A 22198-nucleotide genomic window follows, 5' to 3' on the forward strand; every position below is an offset into this window, starting at 1 on the left:
TAAGCTACATGAGGACAAGGATCAGTGTCTATATTATTCACTATTGTATCTTAAACACCCAGAAATAGCGTCTGGCAGTGTGGCAATTCCTTAAAGATCTAGAAGCAGAAATACCATTTGACCCAGCAATCCCATTACTGGGTATATACCCAAACGAATATAAATCATTCTATTATAAAGATGCATGCAAGTGTATGTTCACTGCAGCACTATTCACAATAGCGAAGACATGGAGTCAACCCAAATGCCCGTCAATGACAGACTGGATAAAGAAAATGTGGTACACATACACCATGGAATACTATGCAGCCATAAAAAGGAATGAGATCATGTCCCTTGCAGGTACATAGGTGGAGCTAGAAGCTATCATCCTCAGCAAACTAATGCAGGAACAGAAAACGAAACACCTCATGTTCTCACTTATAAGTGAGAGCTAAGTGAGGAGAACACATGGACATACGGGGAAACAGCACACACTGGGACCTGTCACGGGGGGTCGGGGGAGGTAGAGCATCAGGAAGAATAGCTAATGCATGCTGGGCTTAGTACATGGGTGATGGGATGATCTGTGCAGCAAACCACCATGGCACACAGTTACCTATGTCACAAACCTGCACATCCTGCTTATGTACCCCTGAACTTAAAATTAAAGTTAAAGAAGAAAAAAAAAGAACATGGTAGGTGATCAACAAATAATTGTCCAATGTTGAATGAATTTCATTTAGTCCTCTCACTACCCTTTGAGGAAGCTTATTATCTCCATTTTGCAGATAAGAAACTGAGGTACAGAGAGGTTAAATCACTTGTTCCCAGTCACATAGCTGGTGAGTGGCAGAGCCAGAATTTGAGCTCAGATCTCTCTGATGTAGTTTTATAGATCAGAAACTAATAATAAATTCAGCAGAGGAGAGAACAAGCACAAAACTGTGATTGTGGCCTCTTCTTGGCCCTGGATCCATGGTTCTCCCTTGAAATGACTTATGACTTAACTCACACACTGGCTTTGTCTTTTATTTTTTTCCCCAGAAAGACGTGCAGGGAGAAAGCAAATGTGAGATTGTTGGATTGCTGTGGAAGATCGAGTGGGGGTGAGCTTGTTGCTTCTCTCTCAGTGCTGATGGCACCAAGAGACAATATAGGACTCTTGGAAGTAAAAAAAGGTTCTTCGTTTGATTGTGAAATCAAGCCAGGCCAAATGGGGATCAGCAGCAAATCAGCTTTCTGCATTCCTATTGAATAATTCTATGTGCTGTCCTCCTGGCTATATTTAGAAGCAATTCGTGGTCTGTATGTTTGCTAAGGAGACGGCACAACTCAGGGGACCTGTCTCTGAAGCCACCCCATGCAGGCAGAACTTGACATCTGCAGTCACACCTTTTCTGTCACCCTGCCCCCTCTTCTCCCATTGCAAATGTCAAGCTTCCCAGCATCTCCAAGGAGAAGCTAACCTCCCTGGACACTTTTATTTTATTGTCTCTGGAGTCACTTCAGTGAAATGACCTCATATTACCTTGAGATCTTTTCCCTCTAAATGTGAGTATTTGGGTGCATGTGATTTCCTTCAGGAGGGAGGGTCAACATTCCTGGTAGTTGGAGAAGTTCTCTGCAGTTTGTCATCTGTTTCTCCTTCTCTCTAGCTCTGGGATACTCCTCCCTCACTGGATTCTTTACTACAATGCTGCAGCCTTCTGTGTGGTCTGACTTTGAAGTGGTGTTTCCAGTTGGTGATACTGGAACTTTGGGCAAATGGGCTTGGCAAAGGAGAGCTGGGTGATTCCAGTGGCTGATGGAAACCATGGCTTAGTGGGGTTGTGTCATAGCTGGGTTAGCAAAGACAATTCGTGGAAGGTAGCAGAAAGATATTTTAAGGTGGAGGGAGGGATCCAGAAAACCAATGATTGGAGGCACAATTAGGTTAGGAACTAGAATAAGCTAACCATAGGATCAGGGATTAAAACGGATCTGTGGTCCCAGAACAAGACTAGTTCATTCGTGGACTTATTCTCCCAGCAATATTTGCTGAGTGTGTAAAGGGTGTTCCACATTGTGCTGGCTTTGAGAATACAGGGATGAGCCAAACAGTCATGCTCTTCACCTCGTGGTAAAGTCTAGTAGCAGAGGCCGTGGATAAACAGGCTGACAGATACATGTACAATTGCACATGTGATGTGCATGAGACAGAAATGGGAGGGGTGCCTCAGGGGAGGCCTTCTGTCCTGGGGAAAACTAAGAGGGGTGGGAGAACAGTGTTCTTTCAGAGGAAAAGGCACTTGAGATGGCTGTGATGGTGATAAGAGTTTGGCATGTTTAAGAAATTGAACCAAGGCTTCAGGGAGAGGCAGATATTATAGGCAAGAGTGGGGGCTCCTGGCAGAGTGGCACCTTGGTCAGGTTTTAAGGGGGCAGTAGTTTATAACCCAATAACTTCTTAAATATGTTGTGCAGTTTCTGGCTATCTATGGAGAAAACACTTCTGTGCCCACCCTTTGATACTTCTGGAAGCCTCTTCTAGGAAGTCCCTCTGGATTTCCCTGCTAAAATGAGCCACTGCAGAATTCTGCACTGAATGCTGCACATGCACAGCACCACTAACCCATTCTGTCCTTAAAGAAAGGGTTGGGTGTTTCTTCATCTTTGCATCCCCAATGCCCAGAATACAGCCAGGCACATCATATATGTGCAGTAAATAATTATGAATGAAGGGTGTTTCAGGGATTATGGCTGCATTATAAAGCTTAGCAGTCTAAGACAACAGTTTTATCATGCTCACAGATCCTGGAGCTCAGGAATTCAGACAGTGCCTAGTAAGAGTGGCATGTGTCTGCTTTGTGATATTCAGCGCCTTGGCTGAAAAGAAGAATCCATGTCTAGGTAAGGTTCAGTGGCTGGGAAATGGAATTATCTGGAGGGTCTTCCCTCACCCGTGTGGCTGTTGATGCTGGCTGTTGGCTGGGAGCTTAGCTAGGGCCGTGTGTTAGTCCATTTTCATGCTGCTGATAAAGACATACTCAAGACTGGGTAATTCATAAGGAAAAGGAGGTTTAATGGACTTACAGTTCCATGTGGCCGGGGAAGCCTCACAGTCATGGTGGAAGGTCAAAGGCACATCTTGCATGGTGGCAGACAAGAGAAAATGAGAGCCAAGTGAAAGGGGAAGCCTCTTACAAAATCATCAGATCTTGTAAGACTTTTTCACTATCAGAAGAACAGTATGGAGGCAATCTCCCCTACGATTCAATTATCTCCCACCAGATCCCTCCCACAACACGTGGGAATTAGGGGAGCTACAATTCAAGATGAGATTTGGCTGGGGACACAGACAAGCCATATCAGGCTGTCAACTAGAACACCTACACGTGGCCTCCCCATGAGGTCTGGGCTTCCTCACAATATGAAGGTCTTGGGGTAATTGGGCTCCTTAGGCGACAGCTCAGGGCCTCAAAGTCAAGCTCCCCTGCAGACTTGATAATGGAAGCTGCATGGGCTTTTTGGACCCTACCTTAGAAGTCAGCTGATGTCACCAGTACCACGTTCCCCTGGCTATAAGTGAGTCACAAGCCCACCCAGACGTAGACTCCACCTCAAAATGGAGGGGTGGGGTTTCCATTGTGCTAGCATCCCTGGCAGGTAAATTGGAGTAGATTAATTCAGCTGAATCTAAACTGTGTTCCATGGAGTGCCATTAGGACCCTTCGTGGAGCAGCATCTGAGGCTCATCAGGCCGGCAGGAGGAAAGGAGGCCCAGGTGTCCCCACGAGGGACTTGTGGGCACTAGAGGACAGGGTGCCCTTCAGGCTCTGTCTGCCTTCAGGCAAGGGAAGAAGCCTGGTGTGGGGTGCAACAGAGGAACAGAAAGCCTTTCACAGTGACGAGATTGCACGATGGGGATGGGGAAGGACAGTGCTGAGACATCAGCTGCATATCCTGCTGCGACCTCAGGGCTGGGGGCTGGAGGCAGATCCCTGTGTGCCTCCTACATGACTCTGCTGGGGAGGGGCAGGTGAGGGCTCTGCGCTCAATCCTGGCAGTCGCTCACATCATAGCCTTGGACAAACGCAGTGACCTCGTTGTGTCTGAGTCCATCAGAGAGAGGCAGCATTGAGAAGAGGAGTTGGAAAGGGCTGGGACAGCTAATCCTGGCTTCCCGGGCTCCATATTAGCCCAACACTGAGTCAGAGCTCCAGGGGTGGAGGCTGGTCTGAGTGCAGAGACAGGCCTTTCCTGTGATGAGGCTGCATTTATGGATTTATGGGACTGGGCCTGCAATTAAGCTCAGAGCCTGGAACTTGGCTGCATTTCTTTGCTGCCATCCTGGTTCCTGCCAGCCCACTTTTTAAAAATTAGAACAAAATTCATGTAACAAAATTCACCATTAACCATTACTGTCATCTAATCCTAGAACATTTTCCTTACTCCATAAAGGAACGCTGTACTCATTAACACTCACTCTCCACACCTCCTGGCCCTCAGCCCTGGCCACCTGCTGGCTCTTTGGACCTGCCTATTCTGAGCATTTCCTGTAAGTGGAATCATACAATATGTGTCAGCTACATTTTTGCTCCTCATGTGGGTGTGACAGCCATCTCAGGGCAGGGGTAATCTGGCTGCAGGTACCCTTGCTGTATCTGTGTCCCTCTGAGAGATGGGACAGTCCTTGACTAATGGGGGACAGAGCTGGGGAGAATGGCGCTCCCCTCCTCTCCATCCCAGGTGACGATTCACAGGTGCAGTGTGCACAGGTTCTCCAAGGAGCCCATCGGGAAGGAGCTCTGCTGGCTCCCGGCATGACCAGCTCAAGAAAGCCTCTTTGGGTTGACTTTCTTCCCACTCATCCATGTCAATCCTGTTCCATGAGCTCACCAGCACTGCCTCCCCAAACCATAGCCTGAAAAGTAGCAAAAATTACTTCTCGTACGCAAGTCCTATCTCAGATTCTGCCTTTTATTGGGGATGGGGCAAATTAAGCCAGTGCCTAAGAGAGGAAAACACCCAGAAAAGGACTTTGCAGACTTTGTAAGTGGCTGTTCGGGCCCCTATGGATGTGGAAGGGGCCTCGCAGTCAGAGTCTGATTTGCACCCAGCTCCGCCTCTCAGGTGATTTTCACCAGCACTTAGCTCCTCTTATGCCTCAGTCCACCTGTCTATAAAATGGCGATAATCACCTGTTCTACCCTGCAAGGATGCTGGGAAGATTAAATGAGATCATGTATGACAAGTGCTGTGCACAGGTCAGGGGAGGCGGCAAATGTTATCGTAATTACTGGGCCCCTTTAGCTCAGAAATTCTACTGAGTGCAAAAGGGATCTCCAGTCTAGCCTTACTTCAGCACTCCCAGGACCCAGCACTCCAGATCTGTACTGTCCACTCAGGAGCTACTGGCCATGTGCGGCCCTTTAAATGTTGATTGCTTAAAATTAAATAAAGTGACAAATTCAGTTCCTGGGTAGCAGTGGCACATTTCAAGTGCTCATGCCCACAAGGCTGGCTTCTCCCTCACTGCACAACACAGGCGTCGGCCATTTCTGTCATCGAAGCAAGTTCTTTAGGACAATGCTGCTCCCCCTGCTTGGAGCTGTTCTTTCTTCTAGAAATATTTCTTTTCTTTTCCTTCCTCTATACCTTTGTTCATGGTTTTCCTTTCACCTGACCGGACTGTCCACTCCCAAAATCTCACCAACCATCCGGAAAGGGTGGCGCCCCCTGCCTGACCAGCGTGGGCCCCGCACCTCCTGTCCCACAGCCTTGCCCCGTCGGGTGACTGGCTGCAGCCTCTGTTCCACATCGCGTGACTAGGAGCAGGCACATGACACTTCTTCCCACATCACACTGGCCAAGCAAAGCATGGTGGTGGGGTGGTAGAGGAGGAGGAGTTCATTCTGTCTTTAGCGGGAGGGACTGTAAAGTTACAGGACTAAGGGCATGGGTTCGGGGAGGGTTCCAATGAAACACTGGAACCCATGACTGAATCCACCGCTGATGAGGAAGTTTAGGATTCCACTCTCAGTCCCCTTCCCCCTCCTCTTTTAGAGGCTCAGCTGTTGGTCCTCTGGCGACCCAGAGGCTCCCGATCTGCACCTGAAGTTTCTCCCACTTGGACAGCATCCTATGTTCATAATGGGCTCTTCCTCCCTGTCCCCAACACCACACTGCCTGAGAATATCACCATTCCGTCTCAGCTTCAAGGAAGGGGCTGCCTAAAGTATGAGTCTCTGAGAATTCACTCTGTGAATCCATCTGAGATACTTGCAGGCTAAAGTAGGACCCTGTTTACGCAGATCAGGAAGTCTTTAATGATGGTATTTTAGGCAGCATGACAGCTCTTTCGGGGCTCCAACTATCCTATCTGTGTATTGATAAACAGGAGCTGGGGCCAAGAATGATTCCTACGTGAGTCCTGCGAGTGACATGTGCTGGCTGGAAGGAGCCCTGTTAGGGGTGTAGTGTAGGAGCCAGGAGACTCGGGGTGGGGGCCTGCTCTTCATGGATCACCATTAGACAAGCTTCTTCCCATCTCTGGGCCTCAGTGTTCTCGTGTGCTAAACAGGTGCAGAGTAGGTGGTTAGGTTGATGGTTCCCATGCCTCTGATGCCTTTGAGATGCTGTGGTTCAGAGTCCTCACTCTGTCCCTGAGTGAGACCAGCAGTTGATCTTGGTGGGATGTAGTCTCTTCAAACTGGTCCTTGTCTCTTCAAACCTTTCCAACCTCCGATCCTTGTTCTCTGCCAAAGAAACCGACTCCCAGACTCCCACAAAGAGGGAGTCTACTTCTTAGGGTCTGCTTTTTCCAGAAGGTCTATTCGTAGAGAGCTCAACGTGGACTGGGCCATGCCTGGACATTATAGCCCCACCTGTAATTCTGCTCACCTTTGCTGGAGTGGGAGAAGGTCTTTCTAGAACATAAATGCCATGTTGCAAACTCAAGTCAAACTAAATCAAATTCTAACGATGTTCCCAGGGCAAATTCAGGATAACCATAAAGGTACAGGGCTTTGATAATGAAGCAGACCCTGATACTGGCTCCCAGGGCTTATATCCACCTCTGCTACGCCCACATGAGCATCAGAACAATGTGGCCTTTAATTTTTTACAGACTAACCCTAGGATTTTCTTTCTCAGGACTTACATCGACCAGCATTTATCCAGAATAATTTGCTGTTGGTTTAGAAGTTCATATTTGGGGACAAGAATGTTTCTGAAAAAGGCCCAGAAATAGCTGGAGAAAATAATCTGTTTGTTTGCTCTCCTGCAACAATAGAAGCAAGTGGAATGATTCATGGCTCCTGAGGAGAGACAGCTCTGCTCCCTGCAGGATTCTGCCTGGGCAGCACCTCTCCAAAAGCATTTGCCAGGGTCAGAGTGTCTATAAAAGGTTGGGAACTAGAAGTAAGAAGTGTTGCAGAGGGAATTTGGGAGAAAAGGTCTTGGAGGTGCTGAAGGCTGCAGGTGCACTGTCCTGGAAGGTAGACACCAGGGGGATGGTGATGGATTTCAGACACAGTCTGCTGCGGGGGAGGGAGGGAGGGAGGGAGGGAGGGAGGAATGCCTGCCCTAATGGACCCGCTAGAGCTAGAACTCTCCCAAATCAGCCAGCCTGTCATCTGCTACTCACATCCCCCACTTGCATTTTATAGTCTATGCCTAAAACATTTGTTCTGTGTCAGGTACTGTCTGAGAATCTAGGTATCTCAAATGAATACGACCCTTCAGACCACTAAGATCATTGTGACAGTTAATTCTATATGATACAATGAATGTAACCGTTATACTAACAGAGATTTTCCAACACGCTGATGCATGCTCTTTTTTCCTCACTGTTACCTTAAAAGATAAACCTTATTCTCATTTTGTAGAGAAGGAAACAGTTTTGGAAAAATTAAATAATTTGCTTTAGGTTATAGCTAAGTCAAGAGGGGTTCTGGCAGAATAATCTATGAGACCAGCACAGTCCAATAGAAATAAATTGAACCACATGAGAAATTGTGAATTTTCTAGCAGCTACATTAAAAACAGTGAAAAAAGGTGAAATTAATTTCAATAAGTATTTTATTTAACCCATTATATCCAACATATTATCACAGAAATGTATAAATCAATATTAATATTATTAGTGAATTATTTTGTATTCTTTTTTATGTAACATTGAAATTTCGTGCATTTTACATTCAGCGCATCTCAACTAGGACTAGTCCATTTCAAGCGTGCAGCTGTCCCACACTTGAAGTGTGGCATCCATATTGGATGATGCAGTTGTAGAGGCAAGCATTGGGATTTTATGGAAGCCAGAAGGGGGCATGCAGCCAAGTCCCTGTGTCAGGGGACATCAAGGGTAAGGTGCCACCTGAGCTGGACTGAGGAGGAGATGCTGTGTGGAAAGAGAGGCCACAGGGAGGTGACCTGAGGCCCAGACACGAGGCACCCCAGTTGAGAGCTCGCACACATGAGTGAGACCATCTTGGCCCTCCAGCCCCTGGCCAGCTGCCGCAGCCAACACTCTGTGGAGCAGAGGTGAGCTGTCCCTGCCCAGCACTGCCTGAATCCCTGACTCACAGCAGCATGAATTGTAATGTTCAGGCCAAATGGTTGTTGTTTGTAACTCAGGAAGCTTGGGGAGTTTTCTTATGCAGCAACAGCTAGCTGATACAACCCACAGGACTTTAACTGCCTTGAGAGTGGGACCTGTATTGGTGCCCTTTTGCAAACCCTACACTTCAGTGGGAATTTAGAGAAGGCTGGATAAATGCTAAATGCTAGGTAAAGGCCAAAGTGAAAAGCGCAGTGCTGTCCAGGCCAGTGGAAGGCAGGGAGTGAAGAGTCATTGTTCGGAAATATGTTCAACAAAGACCAAAGCGAAATGGAAAGGGCTCCTCTCTACACCAAGATGGAGCACCTGAATTTGTGTTGGCCTCGCTGACCCTGCCTGCCATTTCTCGCGTCTGCTTTCTGCTCTCCCCATGGCTCCAGCTTCCAGGCATAGCCCAAATACTTGAAGCAGTGGACAGCGGGCAGCAAATGGCTTCAGGCCCCTCCTAGCAAGGCAATGGGGGGCACAGCCTGACTTCCCATGGCTGTCCCTATGGTGATTCAGGTTCCTGTGGTTCTGTGACTCACCTGTCATTGCCAAAGATGCCAGGATGGGACCTGGAACTTCAAGGCAGCCCAGGAAGGGAGCTGGCAGGAGAGGTCAGGGGAGTGTCCTGGGGTCCCCAGCCAGATTTTGCAGTCACAGAGGCCTTTGGGAGCAGCAGCTCCTGGCCAGTCAGGCCGGACCCTTTTTTGGGACATGGGTACAGTTTGGGGGTACGGGCCTTGGAGCTGGAGAGAGGTGTGGCCATGTCTGCTTTAGTTCCTCTCAGGGGATCCTCACAGGGGTCCTCTGTCAACTCCCAGCACCTGCTGTGGCCTCCAGAACCATCTCTCCTTAGCTACAGAGGAAGGGTGTCCTGGGGCTGGGCTTTGGGTAGGGAGGGGTGAGCCTGCCTTCATGCGAGTGGTCGCCATCCTGCGGTTTCCTTCATGCTTTTCCAGTGGGCTCACACCCCATTTCAGGGCACAGACCCAGAGAGAACAGCAACCACTCCCTGTGCTTGGCTCATGCTGGACCCTGGGCTGCTTTCGGGGTGCATGTGTGAAGATGTCTAGGGGACACGGAGGCTCCATGGTGGGGTCCCTCAAAGTGGCCCATGGCCTGGCACTGGTTCATGAGCTCCTTGTTACCAGTTGGTGACAGGATGAGCATTTAGAAACATTCGTGGAGCTTCAACAGAGCTGGAACACCCACACCTATGATACTATATATATATATATATCTTTTTTTTTTTTTTTTTTTTTTTTTGAGACACAGTTTCGCTCTTATTGCCCAGGCTGGAGTGCAATGGTGCAATCTTGACTCACTGCAACCTCTGCTTCCCAGGTTCAAGCAATTCTCCTTCCTCAACCTCCTGAGTAGCTGGGATTACAGGTGCCCACCACCACGCCTGGCTTATTTTTAGTATTTTTTTTTCCTTTTTTTTTTAGTAGAGACGGGGTTTCACCATGTTGGCCAGGCTGGTCTTGAACTCCTGACCTCAGGTGATTCACCCACCTCAGCTTCCCAAAGTGTTAGGATTACAGGTGTGAGCCATCGCACCCGGCTGATCCTGTATGTTACAGAAGAATAGTCCACAATGGATTGGGACAAAAATAAAATGGGTCCATCACTACAGAGAGGGAACGCTGAGGTAGAAACCACGTGCTTTTCATGGACTCAGCAAGAGAACCACTCCCAGGAAGCCCCCACCAGCTGCACGCCCCTGATTTTATACTTACCAGCAGCGAGGAAGGAATCAAAGTTCCCTAATATTCCAGCCAGGTCCAGTGCACGGCCAGCTCTTCCTTCTCTGAGCTTCTGTTATTCCAGTGGCTTTCACTGTGTGGTCCTTGGACCAGGAGCATCAGCCAGATGTGGGAGTGTGTTCGAAATGCACATTCTCAGGTCCCGCCCAGACCCATGGACACAGGTACTCTGGGGATGGTACCAACCACCTGTGGCACCTTGGAAGAGCAGTCACCCCCTTCCTTGACACCTACCCCTAGGAGAAAAGGTGACTCCTAACTCGGTCCCCGGCTCCCTCACTCCCCACCATGCCCCTGCTTAGGGGCTCATTTCCCTGCTGGCCGCAGGTCTCCAGCATGCCAGCCCCTCCCGCTCAGGGCTCCCTGTGGCCATTCCCATTCCCTCCCCCTCTGTTGCTATTGTGCTCATCTTTCCATGCCTGGACTCTTTGTCTCATTTGGGTCTGAGTTCAAATGTCATCTCCCCAGGGAGGGTCCTCGTGACCCCATAAAATGTCACCCGACCGATTTTGGCTGATTCTTACCTGGGTCCCAGCAACCTCACCTGTGGCTGGCACCCTGTGACTGTGGGTGGGACAAATGTTGAGTTTGGAGACAAAAGGCTTGGGAGACTCAGTCCTGACTGGTGCAGATACAATGTTCTGTGCTAGCTGCCATTCTTTGTGCCCCACGGTGTGGGTGCTCTTTGGGTAGGTGAGCTTCAGTTTCCAGAGGCCTCTCCGGGACCCCCAGTAGACTTTTCCTGCTGCCACCTTCACCCTAAGCAGGGGCATGGCAGGGAGTGAGGGAACCGGGGACCGAGTTAGGAAGCACCTTTTCTCCTAGGGGTAGGTGTCAAGGAAGGGGGTGACTGCTCTTCCAAATCAGAAGCGCCATGCAATGCTTAATATTCCCACATTCATTCCTCACAATACACAGAGCAAGGGGAACATGGGGAAGGAGTGTGCGGGATGCTTGCTTTCAGCTGCTGCCTCCCAATCTCAGACTGGTTCCACACGATCCATATATCCTGCTGTCTGTTGAATTCCTTAGAAAACCAGCAAACTCCAAATTGGGGAAGGGATGACAAACCCATTTTCCTACGAGTTATGCGATCTTGGAAGGGGCATTCAATGCTGCTTCTTCATTTTTCACATCTGTAAGTTGGTGTACTAGTTTCCTGAGGCTGCTGCAATAAATGAACACAAACTTGGTGGCTTTAAACAAGCCTCTTTTCTCAGTTCTGGAGTCTAGAAGCCCAAAATTTGCTTCGCAGAACAAAGGTGCTCTGTGAGGGACCACACTCCTGCCAAAGGCTCTAGAGGAGAATCTGTTCTTTGCATCTTCCAGCTCTTGATGGCTGCTAGTGTTCCTTGACTTGGACCTGCGTCATTCCAATCTTTGCCTCCATCTACACGTCACCTTCTCAGTGTGGATCTGTTTCAAAACTCCCTCTGTCTCTTCTTACAAAGATGACATTCTAGGATCCACCAGGATAATCCAGAATAAGTAACTCCTCTCAAGATCCTTCACTTAATCACACTGTTTTCCATATAATATCCACAAGTTCCAGGGATCTGGAGGGACATATCTTTGGGGCCACCATTCCCACTACTTAGCTCACTACAGTTGGGAAGCACAACCTCTGCCTGGCTCATTGCAATAATTGTTGACAAGATCTAAGGAGGTGTGCAACAGGATGCTGTATGGAAATGGAGCAATTTCCTCTCAATCTTTGTCCTTAGTGGCTTCTAGAAGAATGCAAAAGGTAACATAAAAGTGAGTTCTGGCTGAGTACAGTAGCACGCAACAGCACTCAGGGAGGCTGTGGCAGGAGGATTGCTTGAGGTCAGGAGTTTGAAACCAGGCTGGTAAACGTAACAAAATTCCATCTCTACAAAATAATAAAAAAAATTAATGGGGTGTGGTGGCACACGCTCTAGTCCCAGCTACTTGGGAAGCTGAGGCAGAGAGTTGCTCGGGTCCAGGCGTTTGGCACTGCAGTGAGCTATACTTTCCCCACTGCACTCTAGCCTGGGTGACAGAGTGAGACCCTGTCTCAAATAAATAGATAAATAAAATAAAAACCAAAAGTGAGTGCTTGCACTGCCAAGTGGGCATGCTTTTGTGTCATCACTGAAATACGGATGGCACAAGGGAAATTCGTTCTGGCCTCAGTTCCCCGGATGTTGCTGGTCCAGCAGCCTCTGTCCGTGCCACAGGCATGCTCTGATGACAGCTGCTTGAACTGATGAATGTTTTGCTGAGAAATCAGATAGACATGAGTAAACCAATCCAAGGACTGTAGCTCTCTCAGTTTTTGAGTTTTGCAAGAGCTTGAGTTTTGCAAGCTCAGCAAAGATAAGCAAAATTGCTTTGTGTGCAGAATGTCATTCCCTCTCTGGAAGGAAGATCACAGTTATCTTTCCATCAGGAGAATCTGGTGTCCAAGTTAACAGCACGCTCTACGCAGAGGTGAAGGCTGTGGGAGGGAGGTCAGCAGAGAGAATATTGAAGATTACCGTAGGGCACTTCCTGGTTCTAATTGGGGAGTCACCCGGGGAGTTTCAAAGCCCTCCCACTTGGGCCCCACCCCCACAGCTTCTGATGTAGTCAGACCCAGAAGAGATTTTAAAGCAAACTGGGTAATTCTAATGTGTTGACCATGTTCAAGATAGCTGGGCTAGGTTCTGGTTAGAACAGGTTATAACTCCATCCAGGTTTCATGGTCTCAGGTTAAAGAATTCAGTCAGATCATTAGAGGGGGAGAGGACCTCTTAGAATTGTAGTCTTGGCAAATTGGGAGTTTCCTTGGGAGTTCTGAAGATGCAGATGTAGATACACACACCCAGCTCTCCAGGAGATTTGCATGTAAACAAGAGCACCTCAGCTTTTCAGCGTTATCTGGATTTGCGGAGCTGACTAGATAGCCCTGGGGACACCCTTGAGCTTTGCCTCCACCCCTACTCAGGTGCTGGCAGATCTCACCTACCTCACCCATCAGTGCTTCTCAGACTTTAAAGTGCACAATAATTGCCCAGGGAGGTTGTTCAAGTGCAGATTCGGACTTGCTATTTCTGGAGTGGAGCCTGAGATTCTGCACTGCTCACAAGATCCTAGTGATGCTGTTGGTCCCCGGGCCCATTTTAAGCAGTGAGGATCCCAAATGTGGTCCATGTGAGCAGCCCAGCAGCATCAAGCTCTTCCCAAAAGTCTTGTGCGGCTCAGTGGGCCCCTTCTAGCTGGGATTCCAGTGGCTCCTGGAGGCATTAGAGGCACCTGTTATCCCACTTCCCAATTCGTCCCTGATGGTATGCTGCCTGGAGCTGTTTCTGGTTTTCTCCCTGTAGTATCTTGACGCCCTGGAGCAAAGGCTTGCAAACTTGGGTTCACCTTAGAATCACCTGAGGAGCTTTACAAAATGCTAATGCCTGGGCCCCAACCCCATAGAACCGGATTTAATCATCTGCGGTGTCATCTGGGTATTGGGATTGTTAGAGATTCCCAGGTGATTCTAGTACAGCTGGCCTCAAGCTGGGAGTCTCAAAGTGTGCCTCAGACCAGCAGCAGCGTGGCATCTGGGAACTCGTTGGAAGTGCAGCTTCTCAGGCCCCCAGGCTTCCTAAATCAGGAACTCGGGGCTGGAGCCCAGCAGCCTGTGAGCCCACAAGTGCTCTATATGATTCTGACCCCCGCCTTGAGTTTGAGAACCGCTTTCTTAGGACGCTGATGTGCATAATGCTTGTCTGTAATCTCCTGACCACCGCTGAGGTGTGTGGGCGGTGGGGAACAGCTGTGGTTTCCTGGGAACCCTGAGTAAAACCAGGTGCTCCTGGGGAGGCCCCTGGGACCCTGCAAAGCTCTGAACCTTGAAGTGACTCAGGGTCCTTCTCAAGCCCCACATGTGGGGACCGGCTGCTCTGGCAGCTTCCACGGGCCACCTTCCAGCCCCAGACACATCACATCAGCTATTTAAAGCTCAGCTGAATAATATTTTCCATTATGTGGCACAGACTTCACTTTGGAGTCCTTCGGGGCTGCCAAGGGTCAGGTTTCTCAGCTTATCTAGGACTGTCTGGGACCCGAGTCCATGGGAGAGATCTCTTGTCTGTTTCTTTCCCTCCTAGTTGAGGCCTAATGGGGTGCAGGGGTTGGGGAAGAGAGAGAGGAAATGGCCTTGAGTGTCCCCCGCCCTGACAGGAATGTCTCCTTGGAAACAAGTAACCTTCATTGCCCATTATTCCATGTGACAGGGTGGCCTCCAGACAGGGCAAACCAGTGGCCCAAACTCACACAGCTCATGCGGGAGAGCTCCAGGTCTCAAATAAAAATCTCTGGGTACATCGGGCTCATTGTCCCCCACACTGTGTTTGAGAGGAGGCCTCTTGAGCCTCTCCACAGTCCTCCCTTTCAGGCTACCAGTCTGCCACCTGCAGGGATTTATTCCAGATTCAAGGTGAGGAGATACACACTGCCAGGTGACAGGAGGCCCCCTGCTGCTCCCTAAGATGCCAGGAGCTATGTTTGCAAAATGTGTTTTGAGACGTGGGGATGTGGCACCCAGCAGCATCGCCTGGGCTGCCCAGGCTCCTGGCAGTAGGCAGTAGACAGGTCCTTTCCCCAGGTCCAGATCTTTGCCAAGGGCTTCCACAGGCCCAGTCTTTTCAGACGCCTGGGCAGATGGCTTGCTTCTGCACCAACAAGGGGCCATCTGCTCGCGTGCTTACTGTCTCTGGGCTACACCTAGGACACTGGCTCTGAGGTGTGCTCACAGTTACAGCACCTGTGGGGCATGGAGTTGGTCAGAGGGGAGCTGAGCGGCCACACAGTCAACAGAAGCCTTGGACAGTGACCCCGGGGCCCTGGGCTACCGTGAATGGAAGCAGGGCAACCAGGCTTTCACACTCCTGTGTCCACTAGGCGGAGGCTTCCCCTACTGAGGGTGTAGACCGGGCTGGGGAGGGGCACGTAGGGGAACACTTCCCCTGGCCCGATGGGTGTCTGGAAGGGTATGTGGCACCCACTATGGTCACATGCCAACTAGCCAAGGCCAGTCCAGGCCAGCTGAGAGTGGGGTTGGGCTGAGCAGCCATGTCGCAATAAAGCAGCAGAGCCAGCGTGGCCGATAAGGTCAAGGCAGGAAGTACCTGGGCTTGAATCCCCCTCGGTGCTTACTACCTGTGGGAGTTTGGAGAGCTACATGATCATCTGTGACTCAGTTTCCTCCACTGTAGAATGGAAATATGACTAGCACATATTTTGTTGTGAGTGCTAAGTCAATCATCTTATACAAAGAATTTAACTCAGTGGTTGGCAAAGTGCTTAATAAGCAGTGTTTTTTTCTCGGGCAAGGGCTCAGTGTGCTGAGGAACTGCCTCAAACATAGAGAGGATGGAGCCTGCAGTATTGGACCTTGGGGTGGGCTGCTTGCATGGAAAGATCAACAGGGTATATCCCTTCCTGGCACATATTCACCCAGAAATGCAGAAAGAATAAGCCGGTTAACACTCAGGTTTTAAGTTTCTAAATAAACTTTGAAGCCCAGGAAGAGTTAGAAAATCCTAGGGCAAGAGAACCCCAACAGGCAGCCCGGGTGGGGGCTCCCCCACTCACTTGCAAGACCCTGGAGCAGGCAAGGAGGCTCTGGGAAGGTTCTCATGTGACCCTCCCAGGCTCCTGGAGCTTTCCTGGGCCCTGAGATGCACTCAGATTTCACGACGTCCTCATGAGGGAGGACACAGAAGATGTGGGTCATTAACTCAAGCCTGGTGGTAGTGTGGCAATGCTGAGAACCAGGTAGGGGGTATGCAGCTCAGCAGACACTGATGTGGAGAGCTCCTGTGGATGCCTGCATCCCATGCGTGCCCACCTCCCCACTCCCTCAGCCACCGCTTTTTTTTTTTTGAGATGGGATCTCATTCTGTCACCCAGGCTGGAGTGCAGTGGCGCAATCTCAGCTTGCTGCAAGCTCCGCCTCCCGGGTTCACACCATTCTCCTGCCTCAGCCTCCTGAGTACCTGGGACTACAGGCGCCCATCACCATGCCCGGCTAATTTTTTGTATTTTTAGTAGAGACGGGGTTTCACCGTGTTAGCCAGGATGGTCTCGATCTCCTGACCTTGTGATCCGCCTGCCTTGGCCTCCTGAAGTGCTGGGATTACAGGCATGAGCCACTGCAACCGGCCAGCCACTGCTTTTATCAGGGAGAAGGAAGGCAAGGGGAAAATTCAGATTAAATCCAAGATGACTCAGGTTATCCTGACATTGAGATAGATTAAGCCTTCTCACCCCCATCAGGAGGAGTGGGGTGTACAAAATAGTGATTCGGTTGTATTGTTGAAGAAAACAAATTACATTGGTGCCCCCTGCACTTTGGACCTGAATGTGTCATTAGAGAAATGCAAATCAAAACCACAGTGAGATAACATCTCACGCAAGTTAGAATGGCAATCATTAAAAAGTCTGGAAACAACAGATGCTGGCAAGGATGTGGAGAAATAGGAACGCTTTTACACAGTTAGTGGGAGTGTAAATTAGTTCAACAATTGTGGAAGACAGTGTGGCGATTCCTCAAGGATCTAGAACCAGAAATACCATTTGACCCATCAATCCCATTACTGGGTATATACCCAAAGGATTATAAATCATGCTGCTATAAAGATACATGCACATGTATGTTTATTGTGGCACTATTCACAATAGCAAAGACTTGGAACCAACCCAAATGACCATCAATGATAAACTGGCTAAAAGAAATATGGCACATATACAACATGAAATACTATGCAGCCATAAAAAAGCAGGAGTTCATGTCCTTTGCAGGGACATGGATGAAGCTGGAAACCATCATCCTCAGCAAACTAACACAGGAGCAGAAAACCAGACACTGCATGTTCTCACTTATAAGTGGGAATTGAACAATGAGAACACGTGGACACAAGAAATCCCAGGAACATCACACACTGGGGCCTGTCAGGGGGTGGAGGGAAATGGGAGGGAGAGCATTAGGACAAGTACCTAATGCATGCGGGGCTTAAAACCTAGATGACAGGTTGATAGGTGCAGCAAACCACCATGGCACATGTATACTTATGTAACAAACCTGCATGTTCTGCACGTGTAGCCCAGAACTTAAAGTAAAATAAAAAAAAGAAAAAAAGAAAAAATCTGTTCTTCCAAACTCTGCCTTTTAATTGGAGATTTAAATTCATTTACATTTAAAGTAATTAGTAAGGAAGGACTCATGCTATTTTGCTATTTTGCCTCTCCATATGTTATTCTTTGTTCCTCTATTCCTCCATTATTGCCTTCTTTTTGGTTCAACTGAGTTTTCATAGTACACCATTTTGATTTATCTCTCACTTATTTTTCTGTGTATTTTAAAAGTGACCTTCTTATTGATTATTATGGGGATTAAAACTGATACCTTAAATTTATAAGAAACTAATTTGAATCAATACCAATTTAGCTTCAATAGTATATAAATCCTCTATTCATACGGTGTTTTTCTTCCTTTAATATGTTGCTATTGTCACAAATTACATATTTATACATTGCCCATTAATGTAAATTTATAATTATTATTTTCCAAAAATACATAATACAACACTGCATCCCAAAACAGTAGGACACTTATATTTACCCATGTGGTTTACTTTACCACTGCTCTTTATTTCTTTTGGCTTTAATTTACCATCTAGTGTCTTTTCATTTCGACCTGAAGAACTGCCTTTAGCATTTCTTGTTAGGCAGGTCTTTGAGAGATAAACTCTTTCGGATTTTGCTTATCTAGGAATGTTTTATTAATTAAATTAAATTAAGTTAAATTTTATTAATTAAATTAAAACATTTCTCCTTCAGCTTTGAAAGATAATTTTGATAGATATGGAATATTCGGTTGACAGTAGTTTTCGTTCAGTACTTTGAATATGTCATTTCACTGTCTTATGGTGCCCATGGTTTTTGATAAGAAATTGGCAGCTAATCTTATCGAGAATGTTTAGAATGTGATGAGTTGCTTCTTTCTTACTGCTTTCAAGGTGCTCTCTTTCTCTGATTTTTCACAGTTTGATTTTAATGTGTCTCAGTGTGGATCTTTTCATATTTAACTTATTTGGGGCTTGTTGAGTTTTTTGATTGTGTAGATTCTTGTCTCCCATAAAATTTGACAATGTTTTCAGCCAGTATTTCTTCAAGTATTCTTTCTGTACTGCCCTCTTTCTGCTTTCTTCTGGGGGCTTTGTTGGGGGTATTGTCCCACAGGTCCCTGAAGCTCTTTCCATTTTCCCCCAATCTTTTTATAGATTTCATAATCTTTAATGTTTCACTTTCATAATTTTTATTGCTCCATCTTCAAGGTTATTGATTCTTTCCTCCATCATCTCCATTTTCCTATATAGCCATCCTTTTTTAAAATTTTATTTATTATATTTTTTAGTTATAAAATTACATTTTATTCTTCTTTCTGGCTTTCATTTCTTTGCTGACATTTTCTATCTTTCCATGGTTTTCCAGGACGTTCAAACTTGTTGGAGCATTTTTGTAACAGCTGTTAAAAGTCTTTGTCAGATAATTCTAACTTCTGTGTCATCTTGGTATTGATATGCTGACTGTCTCTTCCACTAAGAATTGTCATTTTCTTGGTTATTCACAGGACAAGTAATTTGGGATTGTATACCGGCCATTTTAAATACTTGCATTGTAAAACTCTGGATTTTGTTTTAATCATCTGTAGGATGTTGATATTTTTGTTTTACCAGGCAATCGACCTTTTGAGACCACAAGTTCTGACCAGTCTTTCTAGGTTGTGGTTTCAATGTTAGTTACATTTTCAAATCCTTGTGGTTTTAGTGGTATTAGTGTCTGTCCCATGTGTCTTACCCAGTTCCATCTGGTATCTTGACGGCGATCTGTCTCATAGTTCCGTTCTTGAAGTTTATGGCATGCTGCTCCTGGGGAGATCCATGAATGCACAGCTTGCTGCTGAGCTGTAGATTCATAATGAACTTAATGTGGCTGCTTTCCTGAGCCCTATCCTGTCCATGACTTCCTTAGTACTTTCTGATTCCCTTAGAGACTTCCCTTTTCAGTCCTCCAGACACAAACACGGCAGCATATTTATTCTGATCTGCCACACACCTTTCCAAGTGTACCAATGTCTAGGGTCAAGCAGCAGGAGGAAAGAGAAAAAAAACAGGATTTTATCCTTCCCGGGGGGATCACAGCTCCTCCAATTAGTGAGAAAAGTTTTCTTCATCAGAGTTTTAGGCTCCTGTGGGCCCTCATTGTTGTTTTTGCTGGTAGCACCATTGGCACTAGATTGTTTGGAAGCCAGAGTGTGAGAGAATAGGAAAACAAAAATAAGGGAGTGAAGATTTCTACACCTTGCTCTCTGAGTATGAGAAGACCCCTTCCACACTCTACAAGTCAGACTAGAGGGCTGCTCCTGGAGCTGTCTCTATCCATGCCAATGGGCTCTATCCATCCAAGTTTTGGGCTGCACTGAGTTCAGGCCAGGGAATACAGTAAGTTCTCACCTAATGTTATCAATAGGTTTTTGGAAACTATGACTTTAAATGAAACAATGTATGATGAAACCAATTTTACTACAGGTTACTTGATATCAACAAGAGTGAAGTTCCTAAGGAATATTTCTGGTCACAAAAGCATCACTAAACTTATAAATAAAGACCCAAAACACCTCAAATATTAAACATTGAAATAAATGTGAGCTATGCATACACTTAAGAAAGATTAATAAAAACAAGTAAGATCATTATTTACCCAATTTTTGGTGAATCAGTGAGTAATGGCAGTCATAGCGGTGGTGGCTTAAATCAAGGAATAAATGTTTGCAAAGTGAAAATAGTAAGAAACCCCTCTCACCATCCCACCATTCAAAAACAAGTAATAACAAATGTGGCGGCTCCCTGAGCACTTTCATGATGCATTTATTGTCCTACATTGGTATGATTATTGTAGAGTTTATGAATATTTTACAATAATTTTCTTTCTTTTTCCTTTCTTTCCTTTCTTTCTCTCTTTCTTTCTTTCTTTCTTTCTTTCTTTCTTTCTTTCTTTCTTTCTTTCTTTCTTTCTTTCTTTCTCTCTCTCTCTCTCTCTCTCTCTCTTTCTTTCTTTCTTTCTTTCTTTCTTTCTTTCTTTCTTTCTTTTTCTTTCTTTCTCTCTCTCTCTCTCTCTCTCTCTCTCTTTTTCTTTCTTTCTCTTTCCTTTCTTTTCTCTCTCTCTTTCTTTCATTCATTTTCCTATCCACTTATTCCAGAGCAGGGTCACAGGTGATCAGAGCCTCCCTATCCAGGAACTCAGAACAAGTCAGGCACCAACCCTGGACAGAACGCCCTCTCATCACAGGGATGCTCATACTATGCTAACTTATGTTGGGACAATTTAGACATGCAATTAACTGAATGTGCACAGCTTTGGGAAACCAGAGAACCCAGAAAAAACCCACAACCCAAAGAAACACAGAGAACATGCAAACTCCACACAGACAGTGGTCCCAGTTGGGAATCAATGTTTTTCCTCATTGGGGTTATATGAAATGACTTTGAACAAAGCAAGGTAATTCAAGGACCTGTTGTATTGGAGGGAAATAAAACGGCACCACTGCCAGTTCAATGGCACTTGGATTCTAGTCTCCTTGCTCATCTGCCTGTCACTCCTTGTTTTTCAGCTCTTCACGTGGCTGCTCAGTGCATCCTTTACAGGGATTTGGAAGCAACAAGCTTGAGTGTACTTACTGCATCTTACCCCAATCCAGAACCTCTCCTGGATCCTTTTTAGACCTTTTTGGGGTCACTCTCATACCTCCCTCATTACTGAAAAGTACACTTGACCACTTCCCTCTGTACTGCTCTTTTATCTAGTCCTAAAACATCCTCCAACAACTGTTAAATTCCAGTACAAAATCTATTGTTAAGTTCAATGGAAAGAATGGTCAGCCATACAAACTCCTCTGCTCAGGATGGAACAAAAGATCCAAGCCCCTTTCCCCTGTGACCACTTGTCAGACAAGATTCTAAACCAAACATGTATTGAACAAGAATTATATAATTGGCAGGATACTAAAGTTGGAGCCCTCGTTGATCACCTGGCGTTTTTGTATCTTAAAAAGATATATCTACATACAATATAGATATTAGGAACAGGATAAAGATGATGATAAAATACAAATAAATATTCTGCCCAATCACAATGGTAAGAGAGAAGTAGTCAACCAATATTTGCTAAATTAATAACAGTGCACATTGGTACAGCCTTCTTGGAAAAGAACTTGGAAAATGAAAACCCAAGAAACATTAAATCATTTATACATACTTGGGAATTTATGCTAAGGAAATAATTCTAAGAATGTAGTTATGTAATTAAAATGTCATTATTGTCTGGGCACGGTGGCTCACACCTGTAATAGGTCCTAGCACTTTGGGAAGCCATGATGGGCAGATTGCTTGAGCTCAGGAGTTTGAGACCTGTCTGGACAACATGGTGAAACTCCATCAATACAAAAAATATACAACTTGGCTAGACATGGTGGTGTGCAGTTGTCTTCCCAGCTACTTGTGGAGACTGAGGCAGGAGGATCACTTGAATCTGGGAGGTCAAGGCTGCAGTGAGCCAAGATCACGCCACTGCACTCCAGCCTGAGTGACAAAGTGAGACGCTGTCTCATTAAAAAAAAAAAAAAGTCATTATTAAGGGATTATCTCTAACAAAACTAGAGAACATTTCATTAAACATGGTACATAAATACTATGTTATGCAATATGGCAATTTAAAATAATTATTTTAAATATATGTAGGAGCAAACAAAAATGTTTGTAATATAATGATGGATCACTTGTCTTGCTGTGTAATTTTAACACTTAGC

The 22198-nt window shown here is 46.5% G+C and overlaps 1 long non-coding RNA gene across 1 annotated transcript in view; it reads left to right on the forward strand.

The window, feature by feature from the left end:
• Window positions 1–1301: 1301 nt before the first annotated feature.
• LOC140709506 (uncharacterized) overlaps window positions 1302–22198 on the forward strand; it is a 34264-nt gene continuing 13367 nt past the window's right edge. The window contains exon 1 of the long non-coding RNA XR_012090045.1: window positions 1302–1533. This is a non-coding gene — a long non-coding RNA (uncharacterized lncRNA). The remainder of the gene's footprint in view (window positions 1534–22198) is intronic.

This window comes from Chlorocebus sabaeus, chromosome 2, assembly GCF_047675955.1.
Source record: "Chlorocebus sabaeus isolate Y175 chromosome 2, mChlSab1.0.hap1, whole genome shotgun sequence".
Lineage (NCBI taxonomy): Eukaryota > Metazoa > Chordata > Mammalia > Primates > Cercopithecidae > Chlorocebus > Chlorocebus sabaeus.